Below are 19,931 nucleotides of genomic sequence, written 5' to 3'. Positions count from 1 at the left end.
GGGATCGCTGGACAGGGCAAGGAACGCTCACGTCTGCCCTTCGGGAGGGAGACCTCCTCTCCAAGCGCCAACGTGGCTCATCTCTCCGAGTCTTTTTCACTTTCAAGTGTTCTCATCCAAGCTCCTGTTCTTTTATTTGTTGTTATTTTCCCTAATTAAAACCCTTTGGGTTATTCCCCTGCAAGCTGAGTGCTTCTTGCAGCTGTGCACGAGTGTACGATTTCCATTTCCAGAGCTGGATCGACCCCTTACGCTCATTTTTAAGAGATTTTTTTAATGTTACTTGAGGAAAATCTCTAAGCATAAATGTTTTGGGAATAAGAGCGACACAGGCTTTGGATTTATAGTCTTGAGCAGAAATCAGCGGGTTCAGAGAAGTGGGAGCGTTGTGGTGCCGGGGGACGTGTGGGTGCCGCGGGTGTAGGCCAACGGGGCCGTTTGACAGCGGGGGCGAGGGCCTGGCCTGGCTCCCGGGGCTGCCCCCTGCCCTGCCCCCCGCGCTGCCCTGGCAGGACGGCTGGCGGTTGTTCCAGCAACGGGGACGCGGAAGATGCCGCGCCAGAAGCACCCGCTGCGCCTCCGTCCTTCCCGGGCCGAGGATGCTGCGGCCGCGTGGGCGAAACCTGTGCCAAAACGTGTCACGGAGCGGGTGGGGGTCCCAGGGCTGCTGGCGAGGGCGAGGGGCTGGCGGAGGTGGCTTGGCCTCCTGCTTGCCCTTGGCTACCGCTTTGGTTTGAGAAACGGGGTCTGGTGTGAGCCTGCGTCTCCAGTGCCAGTTTTGTGGGGTTTTTAGTTTTTTTTTTTTTAATATAAAAATGAAGATTGCCAAAGTGAAAACGAAAGGCTGGGTTTCTCTTTGAATGAGTAACTCCTCTCCCTTTAAAAAAAAAAAAAAAACAAACCAACAAGCCCCTGTGTCTCCCGTTTGTAATGCAGGGAGCCAGAGATTATGCACATCTGCAGCCTGACTTTAAACACGCTCTGAAGGCGTATTGTGCGCGCGCTGCCGCTGAAGAGGATAAATCTAAGGAAACAATCCTAATCTAAGAAGTTAGCATCAACCGCTAAAGCACCGGCAAAAAAATTCTCCATGTGTGGCTGGAATTCTAAGCGCCAGTCAAGAGGCGTGCGAGCCAAAGCCGCCGGTCAAAGACGGCTCTAATCAGAACAGCTAACAAGAGAATTTTTTTCTTTTGCATGTGTGGCGAAGATAAATCGAGTTTGTTTTGCGGCCTATTCTGTTTTAGATTTCCTGTGTCATAACAGAATGAATTTGTTGTTCATTGATACCTTAATATATAGGTTGTTGGGGACTTTTTTTTTTTTCTTTCCCGAGGAAGAAAACAATGTCCCCTTCACTTTTGCATGAATGAATTCATTTATTCTCCCTCGCCTCCGGAAGTCATTTATTTCGCCCGCGACAGCTGCAGGGTCTGTTTGTGTAGGAGGGCTGCAGGCGCTTGGCAAGACCCCGGCCCTTCCTCGCTCCCCGTGCCCAGCGCCGGCGGGGCTGGGCTGGGCCAGCCGCTCCTCAACGGCGCTTTTGGAAGGGTCTGGCAAAAAAAAAAAAAAAACAACCCTGCCCTCTGCGTATCGGCAATTGCTCTGCTTGGGGTGAAGCAGCCCCGACGGCGCAGTTCTGCTCTGCCCCCGGTGATGCTCCTGAGCGGGTATTTCGGTTCTGCTCCGTGTGCCGTGAGCCGCTGCTGGGTTCTAATCAGCGGCAGTTTAATTAATATACGTGCTTCTGCGTGCGATGTTCTCCGCCGTAGCCTAGCAGTAACTAAGGTCCATGCGACGGGTGACTGGGGCATTTCCCTTTACTGCAGGAGGAAGGAAATTCCTCACCAGGGAGGCTTCAGTGCCGCTCAGCTGTAGCCTACGGCCGAGTTCAGCAAAGCCAGAAACTCATCCCACATGCCTGGGTGTTGAAATGGCCAAAATAAACAGACTAAATCTCTTATTCCCCTAAAACCCTTCCGAGCACCCCGGAGCAGTTTCCTAAGAGAAATTGTGTTTTTGCAGGCCCAGGTGATGCCGTGCCCGGTGGGTGATGCTCCACAAAGAGCTGTTGGATGTGACGTGGAAACGGGCGAGGGAGGCACCCGTGTTACCGTTGCGTCAGACGCGGCGAGGCACCTTCTGGTCTCTTTAGACGCGCTAAAAGCACCTCTTGGCACCTCTTCCGTGGCGTCAGTGTGTTAAGGTAAGAAAGGCTAAAGCAGTCTCATTAACAGGTGGAGATGAGGCAGCCCCTCACTAGGTGCGCTGATAGATGTCCTTAAGCTGTGGATCCGTAGCCGTGCCTGGAGCCCTCCCTTGGCTCGCCCGTCTAGGCAGCGTGCTTCAGCACGTGCTTGACTCCCCTGGATCCGTGTGCCGAGCGTCCAGCCGAAGTGGGATTTAATTCCTTCCAAGGTAAAAGCCTGCAGACCACCCACAGTCCAACCACAACCTCCTTCCCTCCCGCCATGCCTTCTCCCCGGCGCCTGGAGGAAGACCCAGGCCGTGGCGATTTGGGGTTGCATTGGCACATCCAGAGTCCATCCATCTCCTGTTGGCTTTTCCCGCTGTGCCCAGGTCAGGGTGCACCACGGCGTCTTGCCCGAGGCTCCTGCAGCCTTTGGGGACGGGCGCGAGGATGCTCTGCTGGCGCCGTGGCTGGGGGGCTGCGTCCGTCACCCTCTGCGCCTCGGGCTGGTGTGCGCTGGGAAGGACGGAGGAGCCGGTGGGCTCGGCTCGTGGCCCTGTTCCACCGCCGTACCTGGGCTGTAAGTGCAGCGGCACTTACCGGCCGCGCTAATCAGCAATAATGTGCGGCTTGATAGAACTTCTCCATTAAAAGGCTTTGGAAATAATTTGGAAAATGAATGGTTCGCCCGGCGAGCCTGGAGCGGCTGGGGAGGGAGGGGAGCCCCGGCGAACCCGCAGACCTCTGCGGCGCCGCGCCACGCCTGAAACTGAAGCCGGGAATTGGTTCTGATTTTTATTTAAAATTCAAATGTCTGATGTTCTTAAATTGAACAAATGATATTTTAAAAAAATATATCGGGCTCCCACATCTGCAGATTATGATTTGCATTTTGAAATTGGCTGCTTGAATTGAACAAGGATGAATACTGTCACTCTTCTTTTATGCGCTCAGTTTATTTAATGAAATGCTAGAGGTCAACCCTTTGTCCTTAAATTAGTTACTATAAAAATCTTTTTGTACTTTTCTGCTTGTTATGATGTCTTCTAAGCAGAAGAAAAGGTTGCCATTAATTACGTCTTTGTTGAATATGGATATCTATTCATAGTTAGTTAAACAGTTTCAAACAAAATTAGCATTGAGCAACTCTGAGGCCAGCTTTAGGTTGGTTATCAAGAATTTTTTGCTAAGAGAATGCTCTTCTGCAAGTGTGCATTATCTAATATATTCAGCTTTCAGTTGCTAATTTTTTTTCCAGATGAAGATGGGCTTAATTGAGGTTGCGCTTTTAAGTTTGTAGAGCTCTTCAGCATCTCATACAAAAGCATCTAGAGGCTTTTCATTTGTCTTGAGTATGTTTTAGATGTACAAATATTATTTACTTTAAACTCTAAATCAAAAGGCGCGCTGTAACTATTTTAAATAAAACATTATTCTCCGCTGAAATATATATAAATTCAAAGCGGGACTTTTTTTTCGTTATCGCTTAATAATTTATTTGAAAGAGCGGCTATTAACAAATTTTAGGATAATATTGAAATAGCGGTTCAGTAGCCGGTCTCAAACAGGCATTTAGCAATGTAATTTACTTGTCAGAGATAGAGGACGTATATTAACGGTGCGATATAGCCCCGGCGTCGTCTCCAGCTCCTGCCTGAGTGCCGTTCTGAATAGGGCTTTAAAGATTACGCCGCCCCGGTTTTGAGCGAGGTCTCGGCGCGCCGATAAAGCTAAATTCGTCGGGAGCGGCCGCGTTGGGTGGCCCTCTCTTTTGTGGCGGGGCTCGGGTGATTTTGTTCCGTTTTCCAGCCTGGGTGGGTGGGGTGGTGTGACGGGGGCCTGCGGGGCGGGTGCAGTCCCTTCGAGCCGTGGGGGGCGCCCCACGGCCCACCGACCCCGGCGACCTGGCAAACCCCCTCCGCTCCTCCTTGGCCCCAGACACGTTTCTTGGCGGATCCTAGGCCGCTAAAGTCCGGGTGGGGCAGAGGGTGGCGGGACCCCCCCCCGTGTTTTAGGGGCTGCGTGGGCCAGGGCGAGTGGGCCACCCTTAGCCCCGGTCATCTGGCCCCCAGCCGGAGAGCTACGCGCTGGGCGTTGGGAAGCGGGGAGGAGCAGGGAATGGAGAGAGGAGAAGAAGCTGCCAGCGAAAAGGGAAGATAATTAGGAAGAGCAATAAGGAAATATAAACGTGGTAGTGGAGGATTAGTGCTAGTCATTGGAAATGCAAATGAGCTCCCTGCTCGCGCCCAACGCTTTTTTCGAAGCTTGCGTTTCAGAAAGGATTTTTCTCTTGTTTTGTTTTCTTTCCCCGTTTGCCTCCTCCCCAGCACCGCGGCGCTGCTCTCCCGGCAGCACGAAATATTCTCGGAGACGAGAGCGTAACCTTGCAAGGCTGTCGGGTGTACCGCGCGCGTTTTCTTCCTTGTAACCGCTGGCTGGCAGGGACATTGCGAGTAGGGACCCCGAGCCAGCCTTGTTATCATGGCGTCTCCTTGAGCCGAGCTCCGAGAGATGTGAGGGGGAGACCTTTCGGAATGAACAAACCCCTCAGCCGCCCGTAATTATTTATTAAAACGGGCTATGGGGAGGGGGAGGGAGGAGCGGCATTCCTTTCTCCAAGCGTCCCTCCGCGCGGATCTATGGACGGATGCGTCCCCAGCCACCCCGCGCTCTAGAAATGTAAAATGATGGACACGAGGAAGGAAAGAGGAGCCGAGAGCGGGTCACACCGCGTGTTCGTGAGCCGAAGGCGCAGCGCTGCGTCCTGACCGCCAAGAGAGCATCCCCAGCCTCCAGCGAGCTGCCGGGGGTTTTCATGGAAACACCCGGCGCGGCATTGGGAGGAACGCCGTTCCGTACCTGCGCTTACGGCTCCGTGTGAAAGGGAAAATACAGGTGGGATCGGTGTTTTTCCCACTGTGTGTGTGAGTGGTGAAAGAGAAACCATCCTGCTTCGTTTGCTGGGCAGGATAAAAGAAAACAAAAAAAACCACAAAAAACTCAAAACAAAAATAAAACAAAAAAAAACAACCAAACAACAACAACAAAAAAAAAACCCACCACCCCTCTCGAGAAAAAAAAATCCAAAACCGACAAGAAACCTGGCTGTCATTTTACCTAATGAGCTGCGTGGGCTGCCGCAGGTTTCTCTAACTTCATCAGCCGCAGCCGGCCGCAGCGGCACGTGTCAGCTGCCTGCCGTTGGGTATTACAGAAGTAACGTAACCCTCTCTCTGCGTCTCAAGAAATTTTATCAACTTAGCAGGCCATTAAAAAAAAAATCTTTGGGGTCAGCTTTCCACTTGTGCCTCTAGCTGGTGGACAAGTGCTTTGACGGTTTCCCCTAATACGCGGGATTTACCCGCCGCTCCGTGGAGAGCGTGTAGAGGTGATCCAGCGGTGAAGTGGTCGTTTGCGGCTGGCGCTTTCCCGGGAGCTTCCCAGGACGCGGGCCCTTTGTGCGGGCGGCTCTGGGACACACAATGCCCGTCCGCGCGGGGACCCCGCGCTCAGACCCCGCGCCTCCTCAAGGGCTCGGGGAGCGCGAGTCGGTGAGCGTGCCGCGGCGGGGCCGTGGGTTGGAATGGGATGGGATGGCGGGGGGCTGGGGGAGCTGCACCCCTCGGCGGCGCCGAAGCGATTCCTGCTGCGGGGGCGTTGTGCTCCCAACGCCGTCGGATCGGGGCTTTTCCACGCGCGTGCACGGAGCTGTCGGTGTACGTCATTTCGAGGGGCTCCTGCCGCTTTTCTGGAAAGCCTGTAATTTTTTTCAGCCCACTTGGATAGTCATTTTAAAATAAATTTCAAAAATTTCTCTTACATTAATAGTAATGTATGTGATTCTGTTGGGTTTTTTTTGCTGGAGGAGGCAGTGGTATAGGCTGCCTGTGTATATTTTTTTTTTCCAGAGAGGGGGGAAAAACTCATGATAATGGAAAAGAATCTCTTACCAACTGTTTAGTTTAATTGAGTATACACAATTTTTAAAATAATCTTTAAAGTGAGAGTTTCACCATTCTGCCTCACAGATGCGCGTCTTTCTCTTTTTTTTTAAATTGAAAACAGTATTTTTGATCCCAGATGACTGATGAGTATTTTATTCATTTAATACAGAAACATACTGGGGACGTGTTTGGACGTAGCGTGAATAGCGTGTGAAATAACGCCAAACAAATATGAAATAGTCTCTCACAAATAAAACTGAAAGCACAGTATTAAAGGTGGGAGCGGCTCTGCCCACCTCGCGTTTAACAGGAACGTTCTAAACTGGGCTGATATTGCGCGAGGCTTTTCTGCAGCTATGGCTCAGGCGAGAAACGGTGCCGTATGTACGTGAATTGTAGCTGTGCTTTATGTTTTCTCCCGGGGAAAAAAAATCAATCCCTTGTTATACATTGTGTGAATTTGTCCCTGAGGAAAGGTACCTCAGCACCTTCTCTCTCTCGGGATGCGGTTAAACATCAGCTTTTGGGAGCGCCCTGCTCCCAGACCCCGTCCCGGTCCCCTCCGAGCGGGGACAATTGCCCCGCGCCGCCGCCGCCGCCACCTGCTTCTGCCTTTTTCCTGCCAGCCACCGTCGCGCGGGCATTAATTAATTACAGCCCGAAGCGTGCCTCTCCAGAAGAACGAGCCGCAGCCCAGAAATGTTTTTGAGCCATAAAGCGGGGAGCTGCAGGTAGGGCGGCACGTGGGGAGGTTCGTCGGGGTGATTTACTGAACGGGAGAACATATTTTGTGCTCCATTGTTTAGACTCAAGAAGGCATAAAATCTTTAACATCTATTTATCATGTAGCTATTTTAATGTAAACATTTGTCTATTTGGATGAAGTGTTTTCATTATTAAGCTAATTTCCACATGTTTCAGATAGACTGATGAGTTGGAAGCAGAGCACTTGCTGATGAGAAACGAAATTCTGCCTGGGCTCAGCCTGCTGTCAGATACATCTTCATTAGTTTTTGTCATTCACCGATGGCAAATGCTCTATAAATGAGATGACGATCAGGTCCGCCTTGATAACTTGCCTTATCTCATTAGTTTTCACATCAAAGTTAATCAGCAATGTGAATTGTAATTGCTGGAAGAGACAATGCAATAGATCACTCGGCCTTTTTTTTCTGCATGGCATCTTGAAACATCAGCAGGCTGGTGCGAGCAGATAGGCTCAGAGAGAAAATGATGTGGGAAGCATAATAAGCAAGCTGCTCGGAATTAATGAGCTTACCCAATAAGAAAAGAATAACCAATCAATGCGAGTTGGGCAAATATAATTTAGGAATAATTGCTTGATTGGTTGTCTATAGTAGGCTGATTTGACCACACACAAGGATTAAGAATTAAGATGTCAAGGCAAAAAATAATTTGGCAACTGAGGGCATGTAATTTTTTGTTTCCTTCCCTTTATGACTGAAAGCGATTGCTGTTTGATATGTTATTCCCCAAGAATGAAAACATTAAATAGACACACACTGGTGGGTGGGTTGGGTTTTTTTTTTTTTTCCTTTATGCTTCTTTTATAATACGAGCTCTTTCAAACCTCAGTGGGGATATTTCGGTATGGGACATTAAAAATGAATAGAGAGGAAAAAAAAAAACAAACCCAAACGTCTTCATTTGTAAGCGTTGCATTGAAAAGAGCTGAGCGGGAAGGCGGCGTGCACAAAACGCCGGTTTGTGGCAGAGCGGCGTGCCTGGGTGTTTGCACAGCCCAGCCGCTCCTCCGTCCAAATCTGAAACGCAGGTCTTGCCGGCCGCGCGCTTTTGATACAATTTTCCCCACAGCCATTGGCCAATTAGTAGAGAACCCTTATATTCTTCTATCTAAACTACGGGGAAGGTTCAGCCAGAAGGTAAATTTGCTTTGATCTACATTACACCTAATTGAGTCGCCACCAATGTCTCTATCCCAACATCAAGAAATGTGAAAATGTTAGATTATTTCGCTGGGGATTAAACCTAATTTTCGCGTGTTCTGCATTAACCTATTAGGCCGGCTCATCTGCATTGCTAATGCGGCTCAGGCAGCTGTCACCGCTAAAGAAAAACATGATCGTGCAATCCTTGAATGAATGATTCCGGCTCTGATTAGCGGTGGCGAAGTTAGCTGAGCCCCGGCGATAAGGCAGGAAAATTCCCAGGTTGCCAATAGCTTTGAAAATTATCAGGCTGCGGGCAAAAATGTGCCTGGCGGCTCGCGGGCCTCCCTCCGAAGGCGACGTTATTTAGGGCCGTCTTTTTCGGCTGTTTGCATAAGCGCCCCTGCTTCTTTTGCGGGGTGATGCCAGGGGTGCGTATTAAAATGCTAGCGGCAGCCAACCTGAGCGCGGCCCGGCGCGGCGGCCGGAGGTGTTTTTTCCCCGGCCCGCCTGCGTTGGCGTCGCGGTTTAAATGCCGTTTCCAGAGGGGAGCGGCGGCGGGGATGCCAGCCCCGCTCCAGCTGCCGGGGAAGGGGCTTGGGGGAGCCGCCGGCGCCCAGCCCGCGCCGCCTCCGCGCCTCTGCCGGCCCCGCTCTTTGTTCGCGGGGCGGCGGGCACCGCTGTCATCCCAAGCCGCTCCTTATTTCTTTCTATCCATCAGATTTAAATAGTGGGGGGAAAAAAAAGGGAAAAAAAAAAAAAGCAACAATGACACATCCCCTCGAGATGGGAAAAATTTAGGATTGAGCTAGCCTCCTAGCAATAGAGGCAGGAGCCAATTTAATCCGATTAGCGCCCGCCAACAATAGATGCTCCTCACCCATTGTGGACAGAGGCTTTCGCTTTATTTGTTTCTATTAGCCGAGAACCCGAGATATCGGAAAAGTGGAATTTCGCCCCATCGGATCGCTCGGGCGATCGACAGAAAAAAAAAAACAAATTGAGGAAAACAGCCTAGTGTGTCAATATTTATCTTTGGGCCCTGATTGTCTGCGAGAGGACTTGTTGAGTGCGCGGAGTTTGCAGCCGGGGTTTGTCTGCGCGCTCCGGGCTCTCCCCGTTGTGCGGCTCTCGGGGCAGCCCCTCACCGTGGGACGGTGCTGAAGGAGCGGCGGAGGCTGGATGGAGGCGGTTTGATGGGACGAGGCTCGCTGTTGTCGACCGGACTGCACCGCTCGATAGGAAATGTAAAAGGGCTTTAAACTGATACGTGCATTTGTATAAATGTGCTGTTTCAGGCACAGGCAGAGGCTCGTTCCCATCACATTTGATGGCAACAAACCCATTTTCAAATACTTTTGGCTGCGTTCTCTCCTCTCCCAGATCGAAACCCGTTGTGCCGTTGATACCGTTTACGTACCAGCAGCGTAAATGGGCAGCACTGGTGGCTCCCCTCCCTACATATCCATCCCGAGGGACCGCCTCTGCCCTCTGCACCAAAGCGTTTCCCTCCACCCGGGTGAAGCCAGCCCTGGTGTCGGGCTCCCTGCCGATCCTCGAGGACCTTCCAGAAAGCGTTGTCCTGCCAACGATTCCCCCCCCTCAACGGCCTTGCCAGGCCCACTAGGTCTCTGGTCTTCGGTTGGCGTGGCACACGAATCGGGTCGTCGTAGCTGGACGTTCCCCCAAGGCGGCTCTGGAATGCTTCACACAGATCTGCTCCGGGCTGGCAGGGGGATTTATTTTTTTTGTTAATTGACTACGCTTGTAGCATCGTCAAAGTGGGAAACCCAGTTGGTTTGACCAGACCCGAGTTACAGCAACGCTGTTTTTAAAAAAGGATTAGATTGTTGTTAGATACAGTTAAAAGCATTGCAAAACCTCGTTGTTCTGTCAGTCGACCAGCCAGAAACCTCCTTCAGGTGTCTCGTTTTGCCGTCGTCCCCTGGGAAACCCACCACTGCTCTCTCTCAAAGCCCGTTCTGGCAGCTGCCTTCACGGGCGGGCCACCCCCTTGTCCTCTCCAGGTCCCAGCTGCGTTTCGGGGTCCCCGTGGCGGGGGTTCCCCAAGGGTCGGCAGCGCTGGCATTAGGACGCAGCCCCCAGAGCCCCGGGCCGGGCCGGAGCGATAGGAACTGCGGCAGGAGCGGCGCGGCGTAACGAGGTATTTAGTAAAAGCAAGGGGCTAGTTTGCAGTTTGGGAGAGGTGCGTTCTAACAGCCCAGGTGCCTTAAGCAGCTGCAGGCTGGAATTTCCTACTGCTGGCCCAGACCCTTCAAGGCAGCCGCGGATTCTGCGGGTGGAGACTGGGTTTCCCTGCAGGGGCTGGGGGCAGCTGGGGCAGCACCCTTCCCTCCTCCCGGGATGGACGCTGCCCTGCAAGCAGCTGCCTTGCGTGGGGACAAGGGTATGGGGGAATTATTCCCCGCAGCTACCCCAGAAAAATGCTCCGGAGGTAGGTACTCCTGTCCTAAAATGGGATTTATTTTTCCTTCCCCGCCCCGTTGCGGCGGTGGGCTCCAGGTGTCGACCGAGCCACCTCAGGAAAAGCTGCAGTTATTGCGGTGTGCGCATCCATGCGCAGAATATTCTGGAGCCGGTATTCCGCTTTAAATTCATGCCCTGCCTTACTCCAGAATATTTTCCCCATGTAGAGGAGCACTTGGCTGGGGTCTCTGCCGGCTCCCGCGCTGGCGATAAGATGGATTGGCTGATCTAATAGGTCTTTTCAATCTCTGATTTTGAAAGCTAAGATTGGGAAATTAATTTCAGAAAGGTCAAAACAGAGCAAGGCTATCCCGCTGCTGTGTGATGGATCCTATTTTTTTTTAAATCTGTCTATTGAAGAAAAGGTTACTTATTCAGCATCCTGCAAAAAAAAAGAAATAAATAAACCGGGCAGAGGGAATACAAAAAGTGTATAGATCTGCTGACCCATTCGCAATCTTCAGTTAATGAAAATGCCGGGGAGCGGGAGCGGTAAGAGCCTGCCGAGCCGGGAGGCGCTGACCCCGCGGCTGCCGGGAGCCCAGCGCTCCCAGCCTCGCACCCCCCCGTCGCTGCGCACGTGCCCGCGGGGCTGCCCAAGGGGCTTAGGAGCGCCGGTGCTGCGGTGGCCGACGCGTGGGAGGTCCGCGTCCGCCGCTGGTGGGGTCGCTGGGGGTTTGACAGGCGGCTGGCAGAAATGCTGAGCGAATCCCAGCGGCATTAACTGGAATCCCGGCTTGAGAGGAAGGGGCGTTGGAGACGGTCGGGGGCGTACTGCAAGGCATGGGGAGGTTTTGGTCGTGTTTTTCAGTGGGAAAAGAAAAAGGAAAAGGGGGGAAAATGAAAAACAAAGCCTTTGCATAGATGTTTCCCTGCTTTTTATTTGCTTTCTTCCAATGTACAAGCCAAACAGTAAAATTAAAAATAAATTGCTTCGTTTTTTTTTAAAACCAGGAAATCGTGGGGAGAGAAAATGGGCCACTCGGGAGGGTAATCACGTCTTAATTAAAAAGGAAATAGATTTTATTTTATTTGTTTGCCTTTTTTTTTTTTGCCTCTCCACCTGGTACATCCAGTGAACTGCTGAGCTGGCCCTTCCTCCATCCGCCTCTCTTCTCACGGGTGAGTGTGTGATGGTGCAGTTTTTGGAAGCAGGGTGAAATTCAATCGTTTTCGGTAGCTCTGATTAAACCCTTGTCCTCTCCGAACTGCACTTTGTCCGTTATTAAGGACAGAACGTGCTGTAAGGACCAACCTGGCTTTCCTCTGAGCAGCCCCATGGTGTTGCTGGTTGCTCTGCAGATAGGCACCTGCCGTGAGCACCTAGCCACAGCAATGCTCGTTAACACACTCATCAGGTTTGTTTAATTGCCCCTCAAACCCATATGGGCCAACTTCACGCTGAAGTTCACTCTGTAGGGCCGAGCGTGAAACCCACAGCGATTTGGAGTCGTACCCGCAGGGCTGTACGTCTCACATCCGTCGCTGAAGCTCTGCATCTCCCGCTCCTGTGTTTACCCGTTGCTTTCTGCAATTAGTCATACAAAACATGGGGAAAATAAACAAATATCTCCAGTTGAGGATCATGTTAACAAGTTCAGTAATAAATGACAATTAATAGTCAATATATACAAATGACTTAATTCCTTTACCGCACCAGGCGGCACTGGAGATAAAGTATAACTTGGGAAATGGGTTACATATTTCATTCTGAACAGGAGATGTGAAGAAAAATGTCAGAGCAAGCAAACACATCTGGCTCATTAACGTGATTATCTTTTCCCAGTAAAGAATCTCAAGCAGATTGGAACGGACACCAGAGCATCCCCATAAATCAGACTCAGCTCCCCACAGCCAGTGCTGGGGAAGCTGCCAGGCGTGAGTTAACCTGTCCTTCGCAACGTTTCTCTGGCTGCTCATTGCAGAAACGCTGGAGCAATTCGTGTGTACATCCCGCTTCCCAAACCTGGTACTGGAATTAGGCATGGGTTCATCTGTTGGCATCCCGTGAAAAAGTAGGAACGTAGATCTCTGTAAGTAGAAAAATAGATGTTTTACTGACTTGTGATGAACGTTGGCATGAGTGGAGCAATCATCCAGTGGGGAAAAATGAGGGCACGTCCGTGCTTTGTGTGGGGCGTAGCGTGGGGGCGTTTGATTTCCGCGGGGAGTATGCTGTCGGCTCCCCTGAACACGCGTCAGAGGGCTGTGCGCGAGGTCAGGCTGGGGTTTTGCTGTCAGGCTCTTCGCAAGGCTTCTGTGGGGTGCGTGCGTGGTCCCTGGCAGAGAGAAGGTGCTGAAGAGCCACCGGCTCCCCGCGCGTCTCCCTGTCCCGCAGGGACGCACCACGCAGCGGCTTTCCCGCAGGACAACTCGGCCCCAGGCGCTGGGGCTTTCCCTCTTGTGCCGGGGCGGGGAGAGGGGACGCGTTTGGCACGTAGCACAGGTGTTTGTTTTGGCCATGAGCGATAAAAACGAAATTTGGCTCCGTGCCGTGGCTTGGGGCAGCATCTCGCTGAGTTAGTCTGAAACCAGACGTGGCCTTCAAAATTTATTTTTAAAAGCTGAGCGCTAAAATTGGCGCCCAGAGACATGTGATGATTCCCAAAGGGAACAGTACCACCTGCGGGATCTGGCTCCCGCCAAGCATCCGCAGGAGCTGGGAGCCGCCGGACTGAAGGGGACGACCGCGTGGAGGGAAGCGGCTGGCCGCTGGACTCACTGGGGATGCTGGTGTGAGCCCGCCGCAGCGGCCGTGACGCCGGAGGTGATGGGACGGGGCACCCTTGGCACCCTCGCTTGATTACAGCACAGCCTGCTCGCAAGGCCTCGCCGAGCCTGGGCTATTTGGGAAGTCCCTGGGTGTCTGCAGGTAGAACTGCACATTAAAAACAGTGATACGGTTATTCCTTTAAGTACCTACCTTCAAATTATCTTCCGTTTGAAAGTTTTCAAGTGAAAACGTTGACTGAAGCCTGACTGGGAGGAGGTGCTGGAGGCTGGACGCTTTTTCCACACAAATCAGCGATGTTGGCTCCTCACTGGCGCACAAGTGGGACTTGTTCGTCCCTGGCTGCGGGGACGGGGCCAGGGCTGCCACAAATCGGAATTTTTCCGGCATTTTCTGTCCCTGTAAGTTGTTTTTTTTAAAAAAAGCCCTTATGTGATACAGCAGCTGAGCAGAGTTCTCCTAGCTGGGGATTTGTTCCTCCGGCTCCCAGCGGAGTTTTCCCAAGTCCTCGTTTTTTCCCTGTGTTAAGGTGCGCGCTTACCTGCGAGGGCTCTGAGCACTTGATGTTGCAGCTTGGAGTCACAAAGGCATTTCGGGTTTCGTATCCCTCTGGGATTTTTTGGATGTGTCCTAGGCTTTTGTGAATACAATCACTCCTTAAACATAGCATTTATATAATAATTTCAGTTTTTAATTATTTTTGTATAGTAATTTCACATTAAATAAGCACTCATAGCAAATCTGCGCAGGGAAGCGTAGCGATCCTCGGCCCGGGATCCCGGCATCGGCACGGGCGTGCGACGCAGGGCTCCCTAACCCCGGCTGGATCCCAGGAACGCCGGGGGGAATTGCTCTAAACCCCCTCTAAACACGGAGCGGGGGGAGAGGGGAGCGTTTATTAACATCTAATCCTGTTAAGGTTTTCTCCGCCATATGTCTGCGCAGCGGAACATGTGAAATGTGTACTAATTACTGCTGCCTGTGTCACGCGTGTATATTTTATATGCAGTCCCTGACCTTTTTGTTAATAACTTCACATTATATTCATTGACCTGAAACAAATTGAATTCCGTGGCACTCACTCAAGAATTGAATTACAGAGTCTTCTTAATTGGTCTCTTATTTAAATGTGGAAAAGTAACAGTTTACCACCTGTAATTTTTTTTTTTTTCCTTAAGAAATTCCTGCGGAGAGCGTGCGCACGCGCTGGGGCTGTGTCCGGTGGGGGAATTATCCCAGAAAACCCGAGCCCTGCGCTCGCCACCGAGCAGGAAAGCTCCCTGAAAGTTTTGTCCCTCCAAAGCGAACCGCTTGTCCAAGTCTGTGAAAGCACGCGGATGGTCTCTGCTCCGTGGGGCGAGCCGGGTGAGCGACTCCGCTTGGTGCCGATGTGGTGAGCATCCTTGCCCACCACGGAGGAGACGGGACCGGCGAGATTTCTGCTTTGCTTTTATGCTTCCAGCGCCGAGTTAATTGCCAAAGCCGCGAAGAGGAGACTCACTCCGTACTTACTATATTTAACTTAAAAATGCAAATGTTATTAGCGCCCCGATGGCCGATAAGAGCGGCTGGGCGCCGGGCTTTAACCTCCATTAGGAGGGATTAGGGGGCCGTTTCCACGCCGGCGTTTCCTGAGTGTCACTGTGACAGCACTTGCCGCACAAATGCCTGGCTGTCACACGGAGGTTTATCGCCAGGTTTTTTCCTGCGAATGCAGACTAATAAGCCCAGAAATTACAATTGCCTCCCTGCCGAATCTGTGATAGGCGGAAATAATGATATCAGTGCCCCGCTAATCTCCTTGCCTCCGCGCTTGGCACCGTCCTATTGAGTCACCTGTCACACGCCGCTTTGATGAGGCGAATCCAATCTCTCGGCGGTAATGACAATGGAGCCATTTTAATGTTTGGAAATGATTAGGGGAAGGTTTCTCTTTGCTCCGTCTTGGCAAGCAAACCAGGTCAGCGCTCGGGCTGCGCCTCCCGCCGCTGCCAGCGGCTTGGAAGGAGCTGGGCTGTGTGAAGTGAATGTGCCAGGTTATTCGAAAGGCGATGCTGAAGGCAGCTTCGCGGGGGGGAGACGCTCTTTATTTCCTTTTCCACAGCAAAGCACGAGAAGACACTTGATGCACGCGAGCCCCTCGCACGCCTGCGCGGTCTCCGGCCGCGGCGCGCTGGGCTGTCCGTGAGGGACCCCTTCGTCCCGCAGGGCGGAGCCCGGCACGTGCTGGCGATGCTTGGCCGTGCCCGTGGGCAGCTGGCTTGGCACCGGCGGTACCGGAGGGCAGGGCAGGGCCGACTGCTGGATTTGCCTTCGGAAAACATCCAAGGCCTTGACGAGGGCTTCTGCTGTGTCGCTGGGCTGGAGACGAGCTGATTTTGCTGAGAGTCCCACGAGGCGCGGGGTGTCATGCGCGTGGTCCCTACCTGTATGGCGACTGCAATCCATGTTGTGGCAGAGAAACCGAATTTCTTCCCTTCCCAAGTTTCCGTATCTCTGGTGCCAGTGGTCTCTGAAACCAGATCTCATCCTGGTCTTTAAATTTGAGCTGAAACCCTTTGTTTGTTTATTTTAATGGAAAGTGAAATAACTACATTTATACAGGCTGTTGGAGGTGCCAAATTCGCGGAGGAGAGCATCTCCAGACTAAATGAGGGCTCCAAGTCATCTCGGAGAAGCGCAGGCTCTGTCGGAGCCGTGGCTGGAGTTCCGTTGGGTGGGTGAAATCCGAGGGCTCTCCATGCTGTCGGGGCGGCCTCCGGGACGGTGGGTCCCTGGCACCTCTCCGGCGAGGTCCTACGGGATGGGGCTTCCCGTGCGGTCTCCATCGCCGCCGCTCCACGCGCGGCTTCCCAGCTCCCGGCCCGTCCTCCAGTGTCGCGGTGCGGTAACCCGCTGGCGCCCGCTGCCAGGTTATTAGTATTTATTAATGTGACATTAATTTTCCGGAATCTTGACCAACTCTTTGATAAAGGAGGGATAAAGAAGAAGAATTTCAGATGTCAAGCTTTTATTAGCGCGAGTGTTCAAGGCCGTCTCGGGATGGATATTACAGGCTGCTTCCGCGCTGCTCTTCAGTTTATGAAAAGCAATTGTTTAGCTGTATAGAGAGTACGGAGCAGAATCGAATTGACCTGCGCGATACGGAAAGTAGCGCTGAGCCCATTTAACCAAGGGTCCTTTGAAAGAAATCTTCTTTATTATAGACGAGTGCTGAAATTATTTCAAGGAAGTGATTATCTCTCTAATAATTTTAAATGCATGAGTGACTTCCACATGGAAAATGAAGGCAGCGGAGCTGGAGACGGGCTCCACACGTGGCACGCAGCGCGGTGGCATGACTGCTCGGGGCGGTTCCCCCAGTATTCGTTTTTAGGGGTGCCCCTGGTGGGAGCCCTGCCCCGTGCTGTCAGCCTGGTGCGGATGGGCTTGGTGGGGATGGACGTGTGGAGGGGATGGACGCATGGACAGGATGGAGTTGGTGGGGATGGATGCGTGGAGGAGATGGATGCGTGGATGGAATGGAGTTGGTGAGGATGGATGTGTGGAGGGGACAGACGCCAAGACGGGATGGACGTGTGGAGGGGATGGATGCCTGGACAGGATGGAGTTGGTGCGGATGGATGCGTGGAGGGGACAGCTGCCAGGACGGGATGGACGTGTGGTGGGGATGGACACGTGGACAGCATGGAGTTGGTGTGGATGGATGCGTGGAGGGGACAGATGCCAGGACGGGATGGACGTGTGGTGGGGATGGACACGTGGACAGGATGGAGTTGGTGGGGATGGATGCGTGGAGGGGACAGATGCCAGGACGGGATGGACGTGTGGTGGGGATGGACACGTGGACAGCATGGACGCATGGAGGGGATGGATGCCTGGACGGCCTGGATCCATGGCTGGCACGGATATGGGAGTTCTCTGGTTTTGGTTACGTCCTTGCGACCCAGCTCGGGGCTGGCTTGGCCCCACACATCTGGGCAGCCCCGTGCTGCACAATGCCCACGCGTGCCCGCGTCACAGGGGCCCCCCCACGCACCCCCACATCTCCCTTAATTAAGGCAGCCAATCTAATTAGGGCGGCGCCCCGCCGCAGCCGCCCCGTGGGGACGCATCAAAGCCCGCGTGGGGCGCGCGTGGGGGCGGCGCGCGGGCAGCGCAATTACCCAAGTTAAGAAAACATCCCTGTAATTAGCGAGGCAACTCTGTGCACAAGGAATGGAAATTAGTCACAGCGCAATAAATTAGCTGGCGCATACATTACGCGCCGCGAGCACCCCGGGGGCCCCCTGTTTGCCAGGCTTTGGTTTGCAGCCCCATGCCTCTCAATAAAGCATTCATCCCCAGGTGATTGTGTTCCAGCAAGAGGAGTTTTTAACTGAATTACAAATTTTCTTGTCTAATTCTTTTGTGGGCGGAATTGGGATCTCTCTCACTTTTTTTCTCTCCTTTTTTTTTTTTTTCGGAAGGTCCGGGGAGCAAAGCCGCTTCCCTCCCCCTTCAGCTAATAATTAATTTTCAGCTTTTCAGGGCGCTTCAAGACCCTGCATTGTTTGCTTTAATTAGGAGCAGTAGTTAAGGAACTATTTCAAAATCCCTCCCCAATTTTGAACTATTTTAGCGGTCGTTTCTTTATTGGGGGAAGAAAAGGGGGGGCAAAGCAGGAAATTGGACTGGAGCGGCACAGAGCATTTGCATCAAAATAATACAGCCGGCAACAGAAAATCACAATCGCATCACTCAGAAGGAAGGAACGGAATACAAATTAAAGGAATAATGTAAATTTTTTGCCATTAAGCTTCAATGACCATTTGAAATGGTGCAAGGCACAAAGGTTTTGATGAGCATCATCCAGTTTGATTATTCATACTTGTGCTTCTGCTTGAATTAAAGTAGGAGTGCTAGAGCCTGTTAAAGCAAAATATTTGAATTGGTGGTGAACTCTCACCTTTACTTGCATCCATTTACTTTTCAAATGAATACCAGATAAGTTAGTGCATTTTATAATCGGCCTGTTTGCCAGTGAGTGCTGTCATTACATACCAATTTCTTTTAGAAGTGCTTCCTAAGAAACATTAAATACTTACAAATAAGGATCTGTCCATCACCGCGGCAATCCCATTTGCGCGGCGCTCGGCGGCCCCGGCAGGTTGCGTGCCCTCCCTTTGATGGCCGCGCGCGCCGCGTCTCTGGCCCCGCGCGCGGCCGCCGCCGGTGTTATGCTCCCCACCGGGCTCCCACACAAACACCCGGCCAGTTTGCAAACACCCAGCCGGTTTGCAAACATCCTACCCAGCCAACGCGTGCCCGTGCTTTGCCGCTTGCGGGGACGCACTTTCAATCTAAATAGTGATTTTTTTAAAAAAATTTTTTATTATTTTTTTTTAGGTAGCATCACCCCCTCCTCTGAAGAACAGAGCTGCCTGCGGAGCACACGTCGGAGGAGCCTGGTTCCGAAGGGAAGAGCTGCCCAAGGCTGAGGGAAGGCCCAGAGCAAAGGCTGGGCCAACTGGTCCCGCCGACGGAGGAGCATCCGGTGCGCAGGCGTCGCAGAGTCGTGCGCAGAAACATCCCTGACGTTCATTAGCGGGTTTCCCGTCGGCAGGTAGGAGAAGAAGGAGCGTGTCTTCACTCGGAGGTGTCGCTGCCCACGGGTGAGGGGTTATCCCCTGATTCCTGATCGGGGGGTGGCACGGCATGGGGACGGGCTGGCGGTGCCATCACTGTCACCCTCCAGCTTTCCTCCCTGAGTGGTTGCCGGCTTTATCCTGTTTCTAGCACTCATCGTCCAGAAACACAGGTGTTTCGCGGGGAGGAGAAGCGATGGGGAACAACACTGTTCAATGTGGGTTTCAGACACTGCCTTGTGCATAACGGTGGGCGCAGGAAAAGCGCAGGGCGTCAGTAAGAGACCGCGTAGGCTGGCAAGAGCCAGCCCGGAGAAACTTCCCTGGGGGCTGACTCCGGCCAGCTCACAGAGGCTGGCAGGTGAGCTGCTCACCAGAACGAGAGCACAGCTGGCCAGGTGTTTGCTAACCGCGAGCTGAGACGGTACAGTTGGGTTGTCAAATTGAGCTTTTTGTGAAAGAAACATTTTAAATTCACTTGGGATTTCTCCTTTACGGGAAAAAATGGGCGTGTTCCAGTGGTCACGTTTCAGATTCCCTATGGATCCGTCCTTCAGCTCCATCGGCCCAGAGGCATCGGCAGAGCCGCTGGCACCAGCAAGGGCAGCGGCGGTGGCCGCGGGCGGGGCGTTGGGCAGCAGTCATTTTACCTTTCCTTTCTGGTGTAACTTGAGGAGCTCTGTGCTCCCTGGTAAAGCACGGCTGCTGACGCAGGGGTCTCGGTGCCGCGGACCCCGTGTCGCCTCCGCCGTCCGCTCCTGCCCTTCTGCATGGGTGTGCCAGCACCCCGCTGTTGGACAAACTGGGAGGTGTGGGATGTTTCATCGCGGTTCACTTTGGCGGTCTGTGAAATGCCTTTTAATAAAATGAGGGGGAAAAAAAAATGTCAATGCAACTACACACCAAAACCAACCAGCCCTCCGATCCATCAGAAGCTGAGGAAGGCCAGGTTATTTAAATGACAAAGGACAGGGAATGAATGCGTGCCGTTGTCTCTGCGGCTTTTCCCAAGGTGAGCTGGGTTAAAGCCGTGCTCTCAGG

At 52.5% G+C, this 19,931-nt stretch overlaps 1 protein-coding gene across 13 annotated transcripts in view; it reads left to right on the top strand.

Annotated features, from left to right (window-relative positions):
* The window catches only part of KIZ (kizuna centrosomal protein), a 130,934-nt gene that overhangs the window by 42,056 nt on the left and 68,947 nt on the right, over window positions 1-19,931 (top strand). For 9 of the 13 annotated variants that reach the window (XM_086744358.1, XM_086744352.1, XM_086744359.1 and 6 more), the window contains 2 exons: window positions 2,026-2,206; window positions 18,652-18,868. The gene's annotated coding sequence lies outside the window, so the exon portion shown is untranslated. Of the gene's footprint in view, window positions 1-1,651; window positions 1,671-2,025; window positions 2,207-18,651; window positions 18,869-19,931 lie in introns of those variants that run through there. The other 4 variants (XM_086744361.1, XM_086744362.1, XM_086744364.1 and 1 more) reach the window with 2 other exon arrangements.

This window comes from Chlamydotis macqueenii, chromosome 3, assembly GCF_036417535.1.
Source record: "Chlamydotis macqueenii isolate bChlMac1 chromosome 3, bChlMac1.mat, whole genome shotgun sequence".
NCBI lineage: Eukaryota > Metazoa > Chordata > Aves > Otidiformes > Otididae > Chlamydotis > Chlamydotis macqueenii.
This window is presented reverse-complemented; position numbering and strand designations above follow the sequence as displayed.